This window comes from Bactrocera dorsalis, chromosome 3, assembly GCF_023373825.1.
Source record: "Bactrocera dorsalis isolate Fly_Bdor chromosome 3, ASM2337382v1, whole genome shotgun sequence".
NCBI classification, from domain to species: Eukaryota; Metazoa; Arthropoda; class Insecta; order Diptera; family Tephritidae; genus Bactrocera; species Bactrocera dorsalis.
In genome coordinates, this window is record NC_064305.1 from 81,518,015 (window position 1) to 81,539,509 (window position 21,495).

Genomic DNA, 21,495 nt, shown 5'->3' on the forward strand with positions numbered 1-21,495 from the left:
TACACTTCAACATGGCTTTAAAAATCGAAATTATTGTCAAAAATCTTAATGAGAAAGCCTTGTGAAAATTTCAAACCGATCGCTCCAGCCATTTCGAAGAAATACATATGGTATGTATTCTTGAGGGGTTACATGGGTGTATGGGTGTCCAAAATTTTTTATTGACCTATTCAATTCTTCAACACCTCTAGAATATTGTACTAAATTTTCATTTGAATTGATCCAAGTAATAGTTTCGGAGATACAGCCTTGAGAACTTGTGCGCTCGAGGCTACTTAGGCTAAGTGCGCCGTTTTTAAACGGGCTTTAAACTGTATTTTTGAAGTCAGTTAGCAAAATTTCTCGAGAACTACTCAACCAATCTTCGACAACCAGTTCCTCGAGATACAATTCTTAAGGGAAAAATAAATGTCGCGAAATTTTCACTGAAATTTTTATTTCTTTTGTAAAAATGTCTGCCAAAAATCCGATATTTAGTTTTTTTCCTTCGTCCAAGTTCTATGTTAAGGTTTCAACTAAAACATGTATTTTTTACTTTAGATGATCCTGCGGGCGCATATTTTTTCCGAGGGGTCAACGTAAAAGGCGTTGCAATGACTGAATTTAAAATATTTTTTTTCAAAAATTTCAAAATTTCGTTGTTATGTTTGTAACAATAAAAAAATTCTGATAAAATGTTTCATTTTTTATATGAGAAAAAATTAAAAAAAGGCTGTTTTTTTAAATTAAAAATATACTTTATACTTATATTTTACCTGTTAGTGAAACTTTTTTCCTTGTTTTTCATTATAGAACTTGATTAGCTGACGGCTGTTTTTATCATCTGAATTCGTCTCGGACTTTTCATCATTAAAAAGGTAAATAGACAAATATTAAATTAGTGTCATAAAAACTCCTATATAATAATTCAATCACCCAGTAATTATTTCAGGTAACTTTAACTTATTATCATATTGCACTTTCTTTATTCTCTCATGCAAATCTTTATTGCTAAATTTTATAACTTATTACTATTATAAAATCTAAATCTACGTAATTTATATGGCAGTCGTAGGATTCATATTCCTTTCGTCGTTTAATAGTTCCTTGAACACACATGTCTCCCTAAACTTGACGGACTTATTTCATAAATTTTTTCAAGATCATGTTTATAGCACAACTGTAAATATATATTTAAATGTGAAATTTTTCAAAAATGCCGAAAAATAGTGCAAACTTTTTTTATTCTATCTAAAATTCAAATTGAAAGTACTTTAACCCCACAAAACGTAATTTTTTTAAATCTCAGTGTAATTCTGTTAGTCTTCACATTTCCAACTCTAAGATGTAAATAGTCCCGCCAAATAAAATAACATATTAGAAAGCACAGTTATTTCGTACATAAACCTATAATCGCTTAACCGTGTATAATTTTAACAAAGAAAAGCAATACGAGTGAGTTTAACGCCATTACTTTAATGTCAATTTCAAGAGCACCAATTTAGTCACGATCTTCATTAGGCTAGATCAGGCGATATGAAAATCGCACAAAGAAAGACATGCGTGTGTGAGAAAATGTATAGTATGTATGTATATATTTACATTCAGACACACAATTGTGAGTAAATCGCCAAACCAGTTCAGAAGCTGCGCAAAAACATCAATCCGTGAGACAGCAACGTAAGTCATCAGCGGGACGCAATGCCTCAACCAACAACGACACTCGACAGTCAACAAGCAAAGTCAAGTCACCGCCGCCACTGACAGCGACAATGATAGCAGCACATAAGCAGCTAGGCAGTTGAATACATAGCTGCAGCTGCTGAGACAAGTGAGAAATAAGAAATAACACAAACCGCCAACAATGAAACGTCAAAACAACTAGTTGGCGCTTTTTTATCGCCGCTTACGCCAATGTGTTTCTGTAAGCCGGCCGGCGCTTTTGGACATTCATAACTCGATCGATTTGAATCGACAAACGATCGCTGAATTGCGCTTTAGCGACACGCACACACACAGACAGACATCACTTGTTGTTGTTACTGGCTGGTGGTATGGTCCATACAAGCTATCCAACGCAGCCGTCGTGCTGTCTAACCGCAATTGGTAAAAGTATCTCAGAGATAAGTTGCGCCGATCAATAAAATCGGCAATCTGTTTTGCAGCTCTGCAAGGTAGCGCAGCTGTCAAGGCTGACATTGCCATTTGCAACAGGCGGCGAGCTGCAGCAGTCAAGTGGCATTGGCAGACACCAACGAGCCGATCGAGCCGTGTGGCGCGCTGTTGCAGGTGAGCAACAATGTTGCTGCACTTGGCGCAAAAACCTGACTTTTGTCTATCGATATCGGCTAACTGCTGGAGCGCTTATCAGTCGCCTGTAATCCCGCCGGTGCAATTGCCGCATTCGTTTCAATGCAGCTGTTTTGATTGTTTGTTTTGTTGCTGTTTTGTTAGCCCATTCGTTGGGCGTTTTGAACGTACCAGAGTGTAAGCACACCTTCGCTTACCACTTATATACATACATATATAAATGTATCTAATTTGCTGTTTGTGTGTGCATCTGCAGATTGCCCGATAAATTGTCAAGTGACTCGAACAGTACGGGCTGTACGTGCAAGTACATTTGGCTCTTTAACTGTTACCGGCACTTTTAGCTATCACTTGCTAACTGTTTTCGCCCGCACACTCTACCAGCGTTGCCATTGTACGCCAACAAACTGACACTTCACTGTTACTTTTCCATTTCGATTGCATTTGCAGCAGTGATTGCACGATTTTCCACTTTTGTCGGCACTTTTGACACTTCGCCCGCGGCTGCCTGTTGCATGTCTTCCCACCGCCTGTTGTTTTTGCAGCAAAAGAGCTCGATTTATACTCGTGTACACGCACATATAGCTGTAGTGGGGTATAGGCGATGACTTTCTGTTCGTTTGGCGCGCACGTGTTCACGAGTTGATCGCTTGGACCTCCTCACTTTTGGGCAACATGTGCGGCAAGACACAACGGCGTCGACTACTTAAAGTTTCGCCTTGAGGGCAAATTACAATTGGCAGCACTTAGTTGGTGTTGTATCCATGCATTGAAATTGAAGAATTTTACACTGAATGCTGGTGGCACTCGCATTTTAACCAAGTGGGCTAATGTAGGCCAGCAAGCATGTTGGGCGTTCGTTATTTACATACTGAATGGTAGTCCATTAGGTGGCATGATAAACGATGGGCATAAGTACCTACATAAATGTAAAATCACTTTCATTGTTCGTAATGCTGGTAGATTGTTGGAAATGGATGGTGGTTTCAAAAATGAAGAAAACTAAAATTGAAAGGAAAAACGGTAATTACTCTTAGATGCATAATGCGTTGGCATATTGTATACTGGGCTCCCGGTCTCAAGGGCATTGAGGGAAACGAATCAGCTGATGAGAATGTCGCCTAGCTTCCGAATCAGTACAAAAAAGGCGCAGGCGCTGAAAATGAAAGGCAATGCAATTTCCGAAAGTGGTGACAGACATATCAAGGTGATATATTGGGTAGCCGAAAAAGTCTTTTCGTATTTTGTCAATAGATGTTGTTGCAGTCGTACCAATTACCATACCATATAGTGCTAGTGCCTCCAGTGCTACCAATTACCATACCATATAGTAAAAGCTGAGATTTTATGCTTCATTTAACCAAAAAAAACATTAAATTCAAGGAAGTTAAAAAAAAAGTTACAGTTGTTCAAAAATGAGTGAAAATAATGAAGAAAATCGCTATATTTTGAAATTTTTGTATAAAAAATGGAAGAATGTCACGCGAGTCACCAATGATATTTGTGAAGTTTACGAAGACTATGCTGTATCAGTTCGTGTGGCAGAATAATAGTTCGCTCGCTTCCGTTTTGGAGCTTTTTGCTCCCACAGTCTAGAAAAGACTGCGAGCAGTTGTTGGTCTAATGACAGCTCAAAGCTTACTGGTATCACAAGCAAGCTGGATGGGTATTAGTCACGATGACAGATGCCGAAAGTGCAGGGAAATAGGTTTTAGAGTGTCGCTGGGATACCTTCTCTGATTCTACCCGGCATTGATTTCATCTTAAATATCTAAGAACTTCGAAGTTTCACAGTTCAAGGGGCTAGATGACGTATCAAAATAGAATATCGAGTCACTTTTAAACTTCGCAAAAAGCGTCCTGTATGACGAATACTTCAACTCGAACTAAACTAAATCTCCATCTGGCTTCAAAAATGACAAGGAGACCTATATACATACATAAATCGTTACAGCCAGCCAGTATAACCCTACCTAACCAGCTAACTTTACTGCGCTAATTTTGAGGTTCAAGTATCGATGAGCATTCGCCAACCCAAGTTAGAACTAACTATTCTCAGAGATTCGTTTAATTGGCTTTGGTTCAACAAGATGTATAGTATATAGATCAAGTGCCTTATAAGAAATATTTATTTCGCCTTTCTCGCTTTTGGTTCTGCTGGAACTCAACTGATTTGGTAAAGAATACCTAACGGTTTTCATAGCAACCGCAATGAATTTTATTTATCTCCTAGAGGCTCAAGACCCTCACCCCACCGATTATGTTAATCCCTGAGCATCTCTGAATAGTGCATTAAAATCAATATGTGTAGCTTGAAGTCTTGGAGTTTGAAGTGACTATACGAAAATTTAATGTTTTGAAGCGTATTTCAATAAAAAATCCATAATTTCATCCATATTGGTAATGGAGTAATATTGTGCTGATATCAAAACTAATTATTTTCAGCTCGCTTCTTACTTCACAACACCATATTGTTGAGGTAATCATCAGCTCATTTTATAATTCTTTAGTCATCTGTCATTGACACGTAGACAGTAGACTTGTTTTGCTCTTAAAAAGTCTTTGTTGTTGTTTTCTTTCCTGTAAACATACAGTGCTGAGCTGCATACTTAGTATTTTTGTTGTACTTCAAGCCAATAATTAGCATTGAGTTGCTGATGTTGAAGTTGAAGTTGCAGCACGCACTGTTTATCCAAGCTAAAGGCGTGTGCCTTGTGTTGTTGTCGTTGCTATATTTATATGTTTGAATGTAAAAAAATGCCAATTTTATATAATATTGATGTAAAAGCGCTTGAGTTCATTGGAAGTAGTGGCATACAACTTATAATTTTGCATGCAACTGCCTGGCAGTAATTACTGTCCGAGCGCATATGGCTAATATGCAAGAAGCAGTGAGGCAGTTTTTATAACTACTTGTATTAGGATGGATCAATCTTTTCTTTTGAAAGTTCATTTCATTTAGAATATTTTATTTTTATTTCGTTAAGGGTTACGATTTGACGCAATAACAAAAATTTTGGTGATTTTAATGGCATTTTCCAATATTTTGATTGAGAATTTTCGTGGGCTAAAAACTATTTTTTTTTGCAAGTAATGAAGTTGTGCAGAAATGAAAGCTTTCAAAAATCGAACTTTGGAAGGCCAAAAATTTCCAAAATTTTTGTGGAAAATTCAAAATTTTCTTTTAAAAATGACTCAGTTTTGTCAATATTCCGCTTACCGCAGGTCGTTGTGCTGATTATTATCTCGAGAGACTTTTTTAATTGACCCACCCTAATGTAAAATATACCCAACTATCTAGCATAGTAAACCCATTGCACCTTATTTCGATTGCTGCAACAACTGGTCTCATACTACTGCCTCGGCTGGCGTACAGGCCTCGCCTCCTGTCCATTGTTTGTTGTGCAGCATAAAGCGCTACGCAATGTCCGTCACACAATTCCCTGGTTGCGTGTAGGCATGTCTGCCTATCAATAGACTGCCGTGTCTACTTTGCATACATCAAAATGCGCCAGCATAAATATGCGCAATCGTTTTTTAGGCTTTACTTGCCCCTGTCATTTTATATATACATTTTTTTCGTGCACCGCCACAATTATTGCAACACAAAAATTGCACAGTTGTTGCAGCGCACATCACGGCTGAGGGCAATCAACATTGTCTGTCTAGCGCTGACGTTTGTTTGTGTGTTCATGCTGCCGCTTCAGTGACATGGCTTGGCATTCGCCTAGGGGCATAAGTGCATAGCAATGACAATTGGAAAATATTTGCAAAAATGAACTTCTGACTCAATTGCGAGTAAAAGCGGGCAACGCAGCTTATAAATGCCCGTCGTCTGTTGTGTCAAGCCAAGCGTTTTATTTTTTGTTTTTTTCTCGGCTTAGTCGCTTTGGCAATTTTATTTTTTCGCAAACGCTAATGAAATAGCTGTGCGAGCACACAGACACACGCATACATATGCGCATTTGTGCACATTTCCGGTTTTGTGTAATGTGGCGTCGGCGTTTGCCGGCATCATCATCATCAGGCGCAGCATTTCAACACTTTCTCGCCGCGCGAACGAGCTGGCTGTGATTGCAGCGTTGCGCTTCATTTGCGCAGCAGATCAGTTCCGTTTTGTCTCGGCACATCCGCCCGCGCAGACGCCGCAATTCAATCATCATTTCCCGCCAGCAGCCTGCTTGATGCCTCCGTCCCCCGGCCGTCTCTACTCTTCTGCTGTCTGGCAGTCGCTGCAATTACGCGCTAACTAAGCTGTCAGCAATGTCACTGAGCTGATCCGTTTGTGGTTGAATTTGTCTGTAATATTTATATTTTTATTGTATCATTTCTATTCTTAATTTATTTTTATTTCTGTTTTCTAATTTTGAATTGTGTCTAGTTCAAGGTCGTAAAGTCACCGCTGGCATCGGAAACTTTCAAATTACAAACATAAGTGTTTGTTGGTATGTTTGTGACGAGTATATTGTCGTTCATTCGTGGTTGTAACAACAGTAATTCTCAAATACACTCTAAGCAAATAAAGCTCAGCGTCTGGCGGTTAATATAATGCACGTGTTGTTGCATACACCCGATAGGAAATGGAAGTCCAAATTTTAACTTGAATTCCCAGCTATGTTTAATGAAAACAAAAGTAAGTTATAACTATAAAATTGTAAAGTTATTTGATGGACATCATGTGGATTTGGTTTTTATTACAATTCCATGTAGTTTCAGTTCAAGTTCTCAATGAAATAGAATTAATAAACTTGCTCCACATTCATCATTTTATATACAATATGAAGAAGTGGATGAAATAATCTATTGTAACATCACAAAGTTCATTATATAAAAGTAAGCGGTAGAAATTCCTGTTATGCTTCGAAAGCATATAATGAAACTTTTTCGTCTTGTAACTGTAATTCCTTTCATAAGGTCGGTTTTGTAGTTTTCTTGAGTTCTTCTAGGATAAAGTTTTACCCCAAAAACTAGAAAAGAACAAAGACTTTCGAAGATCATCATTATAATTTTCTAAATTGGGGGAGAGAGCGTGCCGACACTGCGCTTGTTGCTTCAAAAAAACGCGTTTACATACCTGAAAGTGAAAAATAAGGCTTTCTTTTTGGGTATTGAATGTTTTTTGAAGAGACGAATCGGCTATTAACAATCAGAGATCTAACTGGCATCGTTCAAATATCGGATGAATCAGTGAAAGCCATTTGAAAAATTATTTAGGTCTAAGAAAAGTTTGGATCCAAAACTACTTATTTTTTTCGAAAAAGCAATGCTTTAACATCTGTGAAACTAGAAATTGACTTTAACAACTACTGGATTGTAAAACGTAGGCACAAGTATATCCTAAGAGGGATTACATTGAGGGGACAACATAGATTTTGAAGAATAAATTAAGAATAGAAAAATTATGAACAAAATCATTCTGTTTGTACTCATAGTAGTATAATGCCCTTAATAATCTGTGATTCGTGTTGAAAACATTTGGGTTCCCTTGATTCCATAATCTATCTCCAAGAGGACCTAACAGAAATAGGTGTTTGGCTGTGAGGAAGATTTTCCTTAATATTTCTTAAATTATATTAAATTCAACAAACAAAAAAAAATTATTATACATACTTATAATTCAAACTTGAAGTTCTTTTATCATTAACTGACAAATATATCTAAGAAGATGGTGTAAAATGTCATTTCAAGTCAGGGGTTCAACCTTTTCGGAGAATTTTTTTGTCACAAATATTTCATGTTGACTAAATTCAAACCAATTTAGTGTATTTTCATTATGTAACAATTGAGATTAATTGATTGACGATTTCCTACTGGGAAATACATATGAATATGGTTTAGCCTGTTTAGAATTAGCGGTTGCACTTGTTACTTACACTAGGTTACTTGATCACAACTGACTACCATTTACGTATGTGTGTAGGTATATGTTTTGAGGCATGCGTCTAAAACAGATTAATCTGTGTGGGTAATTGATTTGATTGTTTGATAGCATTTATTTATTGTATACAACAACTGAAAATGTTCTTGGTCAAGCGTCCGTCAAAATGATTGCCACGCTTTTGCATTCAAATCAGACATGTACCTAATTACATACACATTTAGACCGCTGCTAGAAAAAATATTTGTTTTGTAATAGATCTAGTTCATTGATATGAAAATTGCTACTGAGCTGTATTATTGAGCAATGAAAAATTATAAGCTGAGTGATATATTTTTTAATTGAATCGTATATATACACATATATACAATATATGTACATATATTTTATATTTACAGTACTTACAACGTATAATATATATATTTATATGCATATGTATACGAGATATTTTATAGATTTTTTGTCCCTAACTTTAACCCTTGTGCATTTTTCCTCCACATTTTTTAAATAATTATTATATTTTCATTCTTATTTTAGCCAGTCTGTTCATTTAAAATTATTATTGTTTCTCAGTAAATCATTTTCCATGCAATTTCTGTATAAGCGACCAAGCGACCTTTGCATTATGCATTAATTGCGAATATCGAAACAAAATCCGATTAGTCAATCAATTAAATTGAAATGCTTAGCATAATACTGATTTTTCATTATAAAGCAGTGCTTTTTTAAAATTTCCCTTACTGTGTGAATTACCAGTACTATTTCACAAAAAATTCACTCTATTTTAAAAATATAAATTTTATAAAAATCTATACTGCATCGTCACTTAAAATGCAAAATAACGTAACATCAGTTTTCATAAGCTTACAGGCGGAGGAAAAACCATATAAAAAACCACTCATATTGAAACAAAATTTGAGTTTTGGTTATAAAATTGTTATCTATTGGTTATAAAATGGTTATATCTGACAGCGGAAGCTAAAAATTACATATGTATGTTGTTTTGCATTTAAGGGGACGATATGTGTTAGTATGGGAAACCGAATAAGTCATCTTTCAATTTATTTTTCTTTTTAAATGTAAATTACATTTTTTGAAAAACAAATATTTCACAATTGCCTCCATAAATAAGTAGCATTATCGACAAGGTCGCTTAAACTTGTAGTAAATACTTTATTTGTTACTCAAGCAATGTTACTCAAGCATTTTACAGATTAGTACTGAATGAGCATGATACAAGTGTACTGATTATATATAGTATGAGTACGTTAGTAATAAGTATGTATATATGTTTATTATAAGCAGTTAATACATGAATTAAATGAACAAGCTGCTATTTCTATAATTAACTGAAGCAGCAAAGCGCAAAAACGAAAACAAAATTGGCACAGGAAATCGTAAACACCCTTGCGGCCGACATTTCCTGAAATCAGCTGATATTTTCGCACAAAAATTCGCTAAAAAAATATATATTTATTTCATATATTTTATTGTGAGAAAAACTGTCAAATAAATACATTTTTTGATGGCAGTGAAGGACACGCTTCTAATCGCTGATTATGGCATCACTCACGCACGTCAGCAATATTTTGTGTGGTCAGTTTCCTGCATTTAGACGCACACCCACGCGTGGTATTGTCACTTAATTATTTTTACTGCTAAAAAAAAAATAATAATATATTTGTAGGTATTTCGTGGCATTTGGCAACAGCATTGTCAGACACAAATACCTCATATTTATTTTATTTTTTTTCTTATTTTCTTAGCGACAAATTTTTCAATATCTTTTACATGCATGCTTCGGACAAAACTGTTGATTAGCTCAGTGAACTATTTATCACGGAACATGCCACTTTGTGTCGCACTGTCAACATTAAGTGTTTGAAACAACATATTCAATTTCATTTAGGCTGACAAAAGTGTTTAGTGTGGCAATTTATTGTAAGAAGACAGGCCTTTATTTATGTGCTTATACTCTATATTAGTTTATATGTATATATATGTGTTTTGACAGCTTTCTTTGAATGAATTTTTTGTTTTTGCACTATGCGAGTTTATTATTAGCCATTTTGTTTGAGCAAAATATATATTTTCTTATGGCTTTTGCGCAAATTAATTAGCACGTTTAGTTGGTTGACTGTTAATTATATAATAATCATAAAAAATATTTGTGCAAAAAAGCTTGTAAAAATTTAAATTGTTTTTTTAAGTAATATAACATAATATATGCAAATATTTTTTTCACATTTTTAAAACACTTTTTCTATAACAGCTAATCGATCTACATCACATGAGCGCTCACAGTCTACGCTGATGTAATTTAAACGTCACAAACTTTATGACTTTACCCGACATTTATAGTTGCCGGTGCCTGATATTTAGGTAGACCTTCATTGCGGTGCTAATTGATCTGTTGTAGTCAATTAGCATTGAGCTGCTGAAAAACTAATAGCACAGTGACGTGTATACGCGTGCATTTCTTAAATACGACTATATAGCACCTTATTCAAAGCGGCGGTTCTAGGTGTAATTATCAATGACTTTGCTTGTCTTTTAGCATTAGAAAGTAAGCGAAATGCATAGATATCTACAGTATATACTTGACTTCGACAAAAAATACGTAAAACACTTTTCAACAGTTTAGAGGCAAAGGAAAAACGATATGAAGCAACCACTCATATTGAAACAAAATTTGAGTTTCGGTTATAAAATGGTTATATCTGACAGCGGAAGCTGAAAATTTTTCGTAAGCAATAAAAAACTTATTTTCGTTTTTTTTAGTGTTTTTATTCCATCTCTTTATATTTTTGGCACATCACATTACCAAAAATATTTATATTTAACTCATTTGTCCTCACTCTCATATTTATGTATTACTAATGCTTTAAATAATACCGCTTATTTTTGCAGTTTGTTTATCCAGCTCAACAAACTATTATAATAACTGCTATTATTAATAATTTCCTTCTTGCTTATTAATTTTCTATAATCAACTTGCAAGAAAAAAAGCAAAAACAATTACGTTAATTCTAATTGAGTTGAAAATGCGTTTGCAATACTCATGGAGAATGCGGCTCTAGTCGCTCTGTCTCTCAATTTAATTAAGTGAATTTTCAGTGACATAAGATTTAATTAAGTATGAGCGAATTCCAATGTGTGTTAGTAGTTGTAAGTCCCTACAGTTTAGTCAGCTATGCAATTAATGACATGTGACAGGGGTAATAATACGAAAATTAATTGAATATTGAAAAATGTAGACCGATCACCAGCACTAATTAATTATGTAATTGAATAATTGAGCGCTGAAATATATCGTCTGAATTTAAGTGTTTTCACATTCCACCGATTAAGAGAGTGTCCTGATGATATCCCGCAGATGAAGTAACGCAAATAGTGATAGGAAAATGTGTGGAGATTTTGTACTTAAAGTGCGAAGAGAATTATGACAAAAAAAGCGTTTCCTTCGGGTGAACCGTTTTACGAAGGTTGCTTTTTATATTATATCTGCATTAGAGAACAAAAGCAAATATTAGTATTCGAAAATCGCTTTATTGTCTTTCAAAATATTCTCAATTAAGATCCATACACTTCAATATACATTTGAATGAATATTTGAAGCACTTTTGGTACTCAGATTGAGGTAGATCCAAACCACATGCCTTATGAAGGCATCAAATATCTCTTCAGTTATCGAAAAACATCACCCTCTTAGTTTATTTTTTTGCATACGGCAATGAAAATAGGATTTTGATGCTTTTCGATAAATTGTGTGGGTTGCAACGAAAAGAATTTTTTCTACAATTAAATATTGATTCGATATTGATGACGATCTTTCTACACCAGTTTGCACACAACATCAATATTTTTCGAAACTCATCTTGGAGTTATCTACGACCTCTATTGAATTCACTATACCAGGTTGTTCAATAATTTTTTTCGTTTGATAAGAAAAACACAATTTTAAGTCTTAATATACTATTTATTATTATTTAGTATAATTTCCCTGAACATTAATACACTTGCTCCGACGATCCTCCAATCTGTATATTCCATCCCTGAAGTGAGAATCCAGAAGGTCTGCAAAATACGCTTCAACAGTCGTTACGATCTTTTCATTTGATGAAAAACGCTTCGCACGCATACATTTTTTGAGTTCTGGAAACAAATGGAAATCACTGGGCCAAATTTGGTGAATACGATGAATGTCGAACTATAATTCATTGATTTTAGCCATTGTCAAAATGCTATTGAGACACAGAGCATTGTCCTGATGAAAAAAGATTTTTTTCTTCTGCAAACCGAGTCTTTTTTCACGATCCCGATCCTTCGATTGGTCCAAAAAGTTGCAATAATATTCAAAATTACTTGTTATATCATTTCGCAAACAAAATTCCTACCGAATCCCAAAAACCTGATGCCTTAACCTTCTTGGCCGATTTCCGGACACGAACTCGTTGCGAAGCCAAACAACCAGGTTCACACCACTCTTTAGCCTATTGTTTTGATTCAATATCATGGTGATAGACCGAAGTCTCATCCATAGTGATAAATCGACGCACAAAATCCACTTTATCCTTTTTAAAACGCTCCAAATGTTGGTGAGAAAGTTGCATCGAATGGGTTTTGTTCCATTGTCCGAAATGAACATTTTAAGTTACTGTATGATATATAAAAGGCAGCATACGTATAACCCTAACTAACTGGATCAGAATATAGTTTGTTCGGGTTTTAAATTTTGTGATGGTCAGATCGCTGGGATATTTTAATGCAGCCTTCATATATGTTAGTATCTTTGTATGACATTCACGGCGCATTTGTTTTCCTCTTCCTCTTGAGTTAATCTTCCGAACTTCAGTGATCTTCATTTGTTTAAGACACGACAACAGCTTACCGTTATTCTATTTGTATACCCGTTACATGGATTTCTAAATCAGCTGAATTACTGAAAGTCTCCCAACAGACTATTAATGCAAAATAGTGACAATTGTGAAATAAAAATATGCAAACTACCGTTGGTTAAGCACAACAACAACAACAACACACAAAAACTTTGACAAAAGCTTGTTCCAATCAGCGACTGTGATTTACAATGCACATTTTATTCGTATCTGCCAGTATAGCACGCGTCAATTGGTACAATGTATCGTGCCACAACCAAGCTCCACTTGCCGTTCAGGCAATTTATTGCAGTTTGCTCACCTTACGGCGATCATTCGCTATATCCGCACCAACCGCACAAAGCATGACACAGAGACACAATTCTATGGCAAACTGGGACATAACAAATGTACACAAATGCGAATGATGTTAGTGCATTAAAAATAGTAAAAACCAAAGTTAAAAATAAAATTCGAAAACTAAAATAAAATGGATGTGGCAATAAGTATGTGCCTTATATGTAAACGCCTACCGGCAACCTCCCACAGCTGCAGCCGACCAAGAGCAAAGAGCACACGCAGCCATGCATGCATTGATTGTCCAGCTACGCGTCCATACACACACATATATACATACATACATGCGGTGCGCCACAATTGACTTGGATTAAACATGGAACGGTTGGTCAATTGTCAGCGGCGATGACAACAAAATGGCCAAACCAAATAGTTCATCAGTCACCAAGCTGACCATTGAACGTCTGTTAGTGAAATAATAGCAAAAAGAGAAAAAGATATGAATAAAAAAGTTTATAAATGAAATTTAATAGGCGTGCCACCCAACTCAACAGTTCCTCCACAACAATGCATGCAAATTCATTTACAACTCATTTATGTAATGCGACACGGCGACATTTGCAACGCACCAGCGATATCTTTTGCACCTAATTACCTACATGTATGTGTGTGTGTATATGTGAGCACACCTACATATTTACTTAATATACAAACACATATTTAGTCTTTTATTATCACTTTTGTGCAATTGTTGTTTGCCTATTGTGGCATCCACAATGCCTCTGTGTTGCTGCTGCCTGCAAGCGATCATCAGCGATCAGTAAAATTATCATTTATATTACGATCAGCTGCTGCTAAATGGCACATACATAGTACACACATACCTTTGTACGTTTGTTCTCGCACGTGTTCGCTGGTAGGCCGCCTTCTGTTCCGTTGATCGAGTGCACTTTATCGTTCGACTTTGGGTCGTCTGATTGAACTCAATTCAAATATTCTTTATTGCAAGTGCAATTTTATATTTCTTTGTGTGTTTAGTTGCGTGTGTATGTGTGCATAGATAAAAATTGATCAAATGTCGCCTAATTGAATTGTAGGCATTTTAATGGGTTTATAAAGTTCGTATATATTTTTTTGTGAAAACTGAGATGATCTTTTACATTCGTTCTAATTTCTATTATACAAAACTAATTTGATTGTATAGCTCAAGGCAAATGTGGTAAATTAATACAATTTAGTAGAATTTTATAGTTGACTTACTTAGTTGACTGTATTTGAGTACCCGGGCTTAGGGTCAGATATCACGATTAGGTAGGTTTCGAAAATATGATTGAAAAGGTAAGTTCATATATTCTTAGGCAACTCCAATTCTAACCATCACGATTTCTAAAAATCCCTTGACGATTTTAATTTGTTAGTTTTAGAGAATTTGAAAAAATACTTTTTAAGGGGTATTCTCCAAAGATTAAAATTTTTCAAAAGAAGTGTTAATCAACTGTTATTAAAATATAATATTTTTGAGAAGTCGTAAAATTCCGGTAAAATTTTCGAGTCCGATGCTTATATTTTCACTTTATAGCACAAAATTATCTTTTTCCAACCTCCGAACTTGAAACCATAAATATTTATAGTATTTAACTATGTAATATATGGAACGTTTTTTATAGGCACAGTAATTTATAAATGACACTCAAAGGTGCTGAGTGTGAGGAGATCTATGATTTAGAGATATCTCAACATCTCCTTCTTGGCAATCGCACCTTTGCGAAATTTTGGTGAAAATACTTTGGATCTTCCCACCGTAGACATTCCAATGATATACTTCTACAGCTTTGCCGACACATAAGATCTATTTACAAGATTTTTTCTACGGCTTTTGCAAGATGTAACAAAATTCAAATAAAATTTCTATCTTGAGGATGTGAGTTTCTTTTCTTCTTCTTCTTCCGAGTTCTGGGTTCTTCCTTTTCGCTGTTTAGCACCGATTGGATATTCCGAGTGTCGTCAGATCCTCCTCCACGTGGTTTCTGCATATGTGATCCTCCAAATCTCCATATGCTTAACATAATGTATTTTCGGCATTCTGTAACTAATTTCAAATATAACAAGTAAGGAAGGGCTAAGTTCGGGTGTCACCGAACATTTTATACTCTCGCATGATAAAGTGATAATTGAGATTTCATTATCCGTCATTTACATATTTTTTTTTTATTTTGGTTCCTATTGTATACATATATTGTATTATACAGAGAAGGCATCAGATGGAATTCAAAATAGCGTTATATTGGAAAAAAGCGTGGTTGTGAACCGATTTCCCCCATATTTCGTATATGTCATATATATGTTAAGAGATTATTATATACCGAATTTCATTGAAATCTGTCGAGTAGTTCCTGAGATATGGTTTTTGGTCCATAAGTGGGCGACGCCACGCCCATTTTCAATTTTTAAAAAAAGCCTGGGTGCAGCTTCCTTCTGCTATTTCTTCTGTAAAATTTTGTGCTTCTGACGTTTTTTGTTAGTCGGTTAACGCACTTTTAGTGATTTTCAACATAACCTTTGTATGGGAGGTGGGCGTGGTTATTATCCGATTTCTTCCATTTTTGAACTATATATGGAAATACCTGAAAGAAACGACTCCATAGAGTTTGGTTGACATGGCTATGGTAGTTTCCGAGATATGTAGAAAAAACTTAGTAGGGGGCGGGGCCACGCCCACTTTTCCAAAAAAATTACGTCCAAATATGCCCCTCCCTAATGTGATCCTTTGTGCCAAATTTCATTTTAATATCTTTATTTATGGCTTAGTTATGACTTTTTATAGGTTTTCGGTTTCCGCCATTTTGTGGGCGTGGCAGTGGACCGATTTTGCCCATCTTCGAACTTAACCTTCTTATGGAGCCAAGAAATACGTGTACCAAGTTTCATCATGATATCTCAATTTTTACTCAAGTTACAGCTTGCACGGACGGACGGACGGACGGACAGACGGACGGACGGACGGACGGACAGACGGACGGACGGACAGACAGACATCCGGATTTCAACTCTACTCGTCACCCTGATCACTTTGGTATATATAACCCTATATCTGACTCTTTTAGTTTTAGGACTTACAAACAACCGTTATGTGAACAAAACTATAATACTCTCTTTAGCAACTTTGTTGCGAGAGTATAAAAACTCACGATTTGTATGAATGAACAGCCTTTCGACGCATCTAACTGATGATTTCCTTTTGCGCTTGCGCAGATGTACATTATGTCTGCGTTTTCGAAAAGCTAACGCGTAAACAGCAGCTGAAAGTTGTCACAGCCACACCTGGCAGTTTACAACCCTGAGCTTAAAATTAAAAAAAAAAGCAATTTTTTGGCAATGCCAACAACCATATGACACATGAGCATAACGTAGACACGTACATATAAACTGTTGTTTTTAATAACATTGACCTAATCCCGTCACTTTCGTGGTGGTTTAACGAGTTCTCACCGTGACAAGACTGTTTCGCTGAATTGAACCATTTCTCCGCTCTGCTGCCGCTGCTGTGCTAATTTGCTCAATGAGCGTTGTATGAAAGGCCCAAAAAAAATGCCGAAATGAGTTGATGAGTAAAAAAGATTGCTCAACAAAGTACAAAGTAAGTAGTCTACTTTCAGCTCTTCATCCTCATATATTCGGTGTTGAGAACACGTTTGCCACGAATTTTATGCAAAATTTAAACTAACGCACTTTAAAGCTGCGGAATTAAGCGGGCGACACGTTAAGTGGCAAAATAAATTTGCACAAACAATGCAAATATGAGACATAAGCAGCATGTGTTGTGTGTGTGTTGGTGAATTTAGTTTGAAGAAAAGTGGATTGAATGAAGAGCGAGTTTGAGAAGACGAAACTCTGTAGATATTAGTAGGCATACATACACGCGCGAGCACTTGCATCTATGTGGTTGTAAGTGGATTTCTAAGATACATTTCGTGTATTTTGAAGAGTGCTTGCGGCAATTTATTTAAATTTTCTTTTTGGCAATTCTGCGAATTCTATTCTTCTTCTAGAGACTGTAAATATGCTCATTCTAAGCGCAAATGTGTGTGCGAGCAGACAAACTCATTTTATCTTTTCTAAATTTGTTAGTCAAACTCCGGTTTTAAAGCTGTTGCTTCCGTTCGAATTGTTGGTTTAGTTGCTTATGCATATACATATATTTGTGTGTATATGTACACATATTTATTATTTATTATACCTTGAACAAGGTATTTGAAATTTGCCACCAAACCTATAGCATCCGAAAGGGTATACGAGCTCGATTTGGCTATGCCCATCTGTCTGTGGATACAAGAACTAGTTCCTCAAATTTGGAGATATTGATCTGAAATTCAGCATCAATTATTTTTTCGCCAAGAAGTTGCTTAATAGCCGAAATAGTCGCTATCTGACCACCAGAGCATATAGTTTCCATACAAACTGATCAGTCGAAATCTAACCCTTGTATGAAAAACTATTTTATATGATAAAGTATCACCACAAATTTTTGCATGGATTAATGACCACATGCTATAGTTAATCTCTGAACAAATGGTTCAGATCGGCTTATTATAGCGTATAGCTGCCATACAAACTGAACGACCCTGTATGGTAAACTTTTTAATTTGATGAGATATCTTCACGAAATTTAGCATGGGTTATTGCCTAAGGCAATGGTGGAATCTCCGAAGAAATAGTTCAGATCGGGGCACTATAGCATATAGCTACCATATAAACTTACCGTTCAAAGGCAAGTTTTGTATGACATTTTTTAATTGTGAAGGGTATTAAACCTTCGGCACAACTGTAGGAAACTTTTTTTCTCGTTTTATTTTCCAAAACCTAAAATCGTATGATTTTTGGATTACTCACACCAGCGGCCCCACATAACGTTTTCGCGCATGCGCATATGCATGTCCGCCTATATAGTAGACCATGCGTTTGCTTGTTTGTAAATATATGTATACCTGTGAATTTTGAATGAACTCGCGCGTATGTTAATTTCAATGCCGTTAAAACTGGTTGTAGTCTCTGGCAAAAAGCAAACAGCAAAGTCATTTACATATTTACTTGCGGCGTTCGCTTATATACAATGATTATTAACTTTGTTTTTTCTGCTTACTTCATTCGGATTGAAGGGTAGCATGCACGCTTGGCTTTTTTAAGCTATTCGATGTGAAAGATTTAGCAAAAATTTGCAAATGAATGAAAGCATGAGTTCAACGTTCATGCAATGCCTTTTCAATAGCGTTTCTTTAAATACCGAAATGAAAGTAAAATGTGTTTATTAATATGCGGTTTAAATGAAAAGTGTTAAGAAATATATTTTTATGCCACAGTGAGGTCAAATCATTGTAATTATTACTGAAATTTGGTTCAAAGAAAGCCAAGTAATTACAGTTTTTGAGCGCAAGTCATTCAGTCTGTGAAATAAAACGAAGTGTTATTACAAATTTATGCATGTAGGGTACAGTAAGCGCTGGATATGAGTGGTGTTTTCATTTTTAAATGGAGAAACTAAGCTACTGTTAAATTTTGTATTATTAAATGAAATATTTTCGACTTGAAATACATGAAAGTATTGAAATATTAATTTTTATAGGTCATTAAAAAAGCAATTCCAGTCAGGGGGCATATAAATCACAATGGTGTCATTAGCAAATTTATTATCAGAAAAAATTTGGCAGCATTACTTTGTGAGAGTTCAGAATGTTAGTCATTGAAATGGCGAACAAAGTGACAACTAATAATAAATATTTTGACCTAATCGGCCGAGTAGGAATTCCATCAATCGTCGCTTGCTTAGTCTAACAGCCTCAAATAGCTCGAACGAGGCAGCCAATTGTCTGGGCTGTTTCGTGATATAACACGTTCACCAAATTTGTTTTTGAATAAATCGCTTGTGGCATTCGATGTGTGGCTTGTGGCGCCGTGCTGTTGGAACCACATATTGTCCAAGTCCATATCATCCATTTCGGGCCAACAATATGTGGTTATAATTTAGCGGTAGCGATTCCCATTCACAACAACGTGCCGGTCAAGGATGAAATACAGCCCAATATCCCCGCCGCCACATAAACCTTAATTTCTTCGGTGACTCATGGAGTACGTGTGGATCGCTGCCTGACCAATAACGCATATTTTGCATTCAACCAAAAATGAACATACAACGATTCTAAGGGTCAAGCATCCATTTGATCTTGTAAGGATGTAGGCCAAGATCTTTTTTTTACAAAATTTGCCACAACGACGTTACAAAGATGTCCAACTCTTGAGAACGACGTGTGAGAGACTGATTTGGGTCTTCCTCAGTGGATACGCTGGCGGCAAATTATTTCCTAAAAATTTATTCACTCCCTCAGACTGCTCACTCACTCTTCGTGGCAAACTTAATATACCCTGCGCAGGTAAAAAAATATATTAACTTTTTTAAACTAAAGCGGTTAAATTGCCATCCAAAAAGAATTAATTATGCTAAACACTGAACACTAGTACGAGTATGAGATCCCTCATAATTAGTCCTTCATTAGAATAGAACTAATGCATTGCAAATATGCAATTTTTTCGCCATATTCGAGTTGAATACCAATTTCGCTACTGCAAATATTAATTTCATTTATTTATTAATTATTTCTGTTTTGCGTGGCACTTGGAAAAAAGTTGCAAGAAGTGGCATTAATTGCCATTTATTTGTGCAAATGCAATGCAAACAGACAGACCAAATGATAAATGTACACAGTGTTAATTTTTCAAACAAGAGTAGCGACAATCACGGCAACAACAAAACAAAACAAAACATGTATAAAAGGTGTTAATGACATTTAATGAGTGCGCCGCCAGTTTACATTATTATACAACAACAAAAACATTAAATCGTTAGTATGCCGCAGCAACAGGTCGTCGTGCAGCAGTGAGTGAGCCACTTAAATAGATAAGTGTCGCCTCACTGACAATCCCTGACACATGACAATTGTCAAATGTATTATTGTGTGTGTGTGTGTGATGTAGTTGTTGTTTTAACTGCTGAATGATGCAACTATTTAACTGTGTATTGGCAGGTGGGTGTGTGCGGTTTGTGGGTAGATGCATACCTGCATTTTGCTAATTATACATATATGTGTGTATGTGAGCAGTTATGTGTGGTTGTAGGAGTGTATGTGACCAGCTAAGTGGCAAATATGAAGTTACATTTTGCCGGCTTTTGCGGTTTCATGTACAATTACATATACAAGTATATATGAACTGAGTAAATTTGTGTGTGAGAAATGCAAATGAGTAAGAAAGGCAAAATCGAACTGCATTAATCAGCTGCGAGCGATGCATATCGATTTACGAACTGAAGTTATTTGCTGACTTGTCGATTTTTCCGCTGATGCATTAAATATTAGATTTAGGAAAAAAAAACAAAACTCTGAAAAAATGTACTCACTTTGACACTTGAAAATTGATGACGTTCAAAAAAGTCGAAAGCAAATGACGCATTGCTGCATGTCGTAAACGTTTGTCATGTCGACATGATGTTATAAACCGATTGTGCTAGTGTGACTGCAAACATGAGTAAAATACAGCCATACATACATACATATATACATATATGTTGTTGTCATGCCTTTTGTACCTCCTGTATATGTATATGTATGTGTGTACGTGCTAATGGTACCAATAATGTGTGTAAACTATTTTTAAGCACTGATGTGATCATTAAAACGTCACACTAGCGTAAATCAGTGACAGCCTTGTGACAGATATGGCCATCACGTAAATGTTGTACAACAAACATTTGCGTGCGGTAAAAGTCGAACCGGTGTAAAGCCGATCAATTTGTTCGCCACGAAATAATAGATATGGCGAATCATAAGTTTTATTCGTCGTTATCATTCGGTATTTCGACAGACGCTTAATTATATTTTAATAATTGTCGATTGCAAATATTGCGATTGAAGAAAGATAAATCGTAATTATAAGTTGCTTTCGAGTGTAGTTTGCATTTGTTTTTGGATTTTTCGTTTTTGCTCTTGCCTTAATATAAAAATTCGTTTTTAATTGACTCGCAAGTGTAAAGGGTGACCCATTTCGAGGTTATCTACTTTTGTAAAGAAAAAGCATAAAAATTTCAAATTTAATGGGAAATATTTA

At 35.6% G+C, this 21,495-nt stretch overlaps 1 protein-coding gene across 5 annotated transcripts in view; it reads left to right on the top strand.

Annotated features, from left to right (window-relative positions):
- The window catches only part of LOC105230017 (protein windpipe), a 70,514-nt gene that overhangs the window by 24,620 nt on the left and 24,399 nt on the right, over positions 1 to 21,495 (top strand). For 4 of the 5 annotated variants that reach the window (XM_011210584.4, XM_011210583.4, XM_049450748.1 and 1 more), the window contains one exon: positions 793 to 857. The exons of the other annotated variant lie outside the window; for it this stretch is intronic. The gene's annotated coding sequence lies outside the window, so the exon portion shown is untranslated. The remainder of the gene's footprint in view (positions 1 to 792; positions 858 to 21,495) is intronic. 5 annotated transcript variants of the gene reach the window in all.